Below are 2,338 nucleotides of genomic sequence, written 5' to 3'. Positions count from 1 at the left end.
CACCTCAAGCAAATTATTTATCTATCAAAAGGTTAATATGACCTCTAAATTTACTGAAAGCTAAAATTTATATCTAAGACTACCATAGAGCCTTTATAACATAATTTTATTAACAAATCATAAAAATAATTTGAGATAAGTTTAGAAAACATTCCCGTTGCTATAAAGATTTAACTCACAAAGCATTTGGGAAGCAAATTCCTTCCTACCAAAATAGCCAAACACTAAAAATAATATCTAAAATATATCTTAACATCAAAGAGTCTAACTTTCAGAAACCGAAACGAAATCTATGCCAAAAAACAAAAAGTGTTATTGTTAAGACTGATAAAATTTTAGGATCTTTCTTACAGCCCAGATTACATGTAATATGGTTTTCTAATGTTTTTAATTTTTTTTTAATTCTTTAAAAACCACATTACCTGTAATTTCATTATGAGAAAAAAATCTGATTTTTCTCACCTTCATCATAAGAATTTCAAACTGAGAAAGTAGACAAAGTATATTCTTGTCCCCACCTATGTCTCGAGGACATTCTTCAGCAAAAAGACCATTCCCTGGGGCTAAACTTGGGTTAACAGTAGTTTTCAGTAAGTGAGTAACTGAAGTCATATAAGCCCAAAAGGTGAGAGAGAAATGTGTTACAGTCTCATCTGACATTCTTTTTGATTGCCATTCATCCCTCATGTCCTGTGTCTCCCTTAATCTACCACACACAAGATATGAGGGTCTCTTCAGGGTTGTCTTCTATAGCTGCAGAGAGAATGCAGGCATAAAGTTTAGGACCGAAAGGAGAGGAATCCATGTTCCTAATCTGTTCTCAAATCTTTTCACACTTTAAGACAAGGAATAACGATTGCAAATTCTCTTACACTGGAAAAATAACATTGCCTCCTTGGCACAACAAAAATCAAATACAAATTTTAACGTAAATTAAAAATGAATCCTAGCTACAATAGCCCTTTGGGCTTCTAGTTATTCACTGATATCTTTTATTGGATATGCTCGTTTTTCATTAAAAATAAAAATAGAAAAAAATATTTTGTGGACTAGTTCAAAAATTATTCACATCTCAAACATTTTTGGTCAATTTGCGAGTGTAATTAAAGTAAATAATAAATGTGTGAACATTTATTATATGTGAACATTTACAATAATAGTACTGGGCAGTACTACTGATTACTTTTCAGCCTTACTAAGTAGAAGTATGTATAATGACTTACCTCTAAACCATTGATCTTTGTCATGAAATCTAAGAAATCTGTGTCAAATTCTGTCCTTCTTGGATCCAGAATGTCATATTGCTTTTTCTTAACCCCTTGATATATATTTTTGAATTTTATTGCCATAATATCTATTCCTTCTATGGTAGAATTACTCAAAGCTGAATATGTTTGCACAATTGTTATCATTTCTGTAATCTTAATAAGAGAAATGTTATTTTATTTCAAAAAATGAGACATTAGATCACTTCCCTAGATTAAGCTCTTAATGAATCATTGATTTAATAAAAAACAATAAACAGGCCTTAGAATCATTTAGCTAAAACCAACCAGAGGAGATAAAAATAGAAGACAAATCTGTCACCAAGTGACAAATCAGTCACCAATGACAAATCAGTCATCAATGACAAATCAGTCATTACTACTCTTAGACTATTTAAGACAGATGATGTTCTAGCACATCCAGAGAGTTTATCGCCTTTTTCAGAATTTAATCACTTTGTCCTTCTAGAAGTGGGGAAGGAGGAGGAGAACTTGACTAAATAGCTTCATCCTTTTGTTCTTAAGAGTTACTGGGCCTGCCATTCTTGTTGGCCCTCACCGTAGTTCCTCCACCTGGGTTCTCCCTCTGACACGTGTGTTCAGGTAAAGGACCGGTCTAAGAAGCCTGAAGGATGACAGCAGCTACTCTGACTCCTGAAGAGCCCTGGGAAACCCTCACAGCGGACTTTATTTCAGAAACAGCTGCTTGTATTTCAGTGTACCAACACCACCTACTTCGGGCCCTTCGCGGCAAGAAGGAGGAGGAGCTGCTGAAACAGCTGGACGACCTGAAGGTGGAGCTGTCCCGGCTGCGCGTCGCCAAAGTGACAGGCGGCGCGGCGTCCGAGCTCTCCAGGATTCGAGCTGTCCGCAGATCCGTCGCTCGTGTTCTCACCGTCATTAACCAGACTCAGAAAGAAAACCTCTGAAATTCTACAAGGGCAAGAAGTACCAGCCCCTGGATCTGCGGCCCGAGAAAACGCGCGCAGGCGGCGCCGGCTCCACAAGCGCGAGGAGCACCGGGAGACCAGGGAGCGGCGGCGGGAGGATCGGCTGCACCTGCGGCGGGAGGT

General features: G+C 37.9%; 1 pseudogene; it reads left to right on the top strand.

Moving 5' to 3' along the window:
* Window positions 1-1,897: 1,897 nt before the first annotated feature.
* The window catches only part of LOC103610454, a 2,367-nt pseudogene continuing 1,926 nt past the window's right edge, over window positions 1,898-2,338 (top strand).

Source organism: Galeopterus variegatus, unplaced genomic scaffold (genome assembly GCF_000696425.1).
Source record: "Galeopterus variegatus unplaced genomic scaffold, G_variegatus-3.0.2 Scaffold11168, whole genome shotgun sequence".
NCBI lineage: Eukaryota > Metazoa > Chordata > Mammalia > Dermoptera > Cynocephalidae > Galeopterus > Galeopterus variegatus.
Note: the sequence above shows the minus strand (reverse complement) of the source record. Positions and strands in the feature narration are given on the sequence as shown.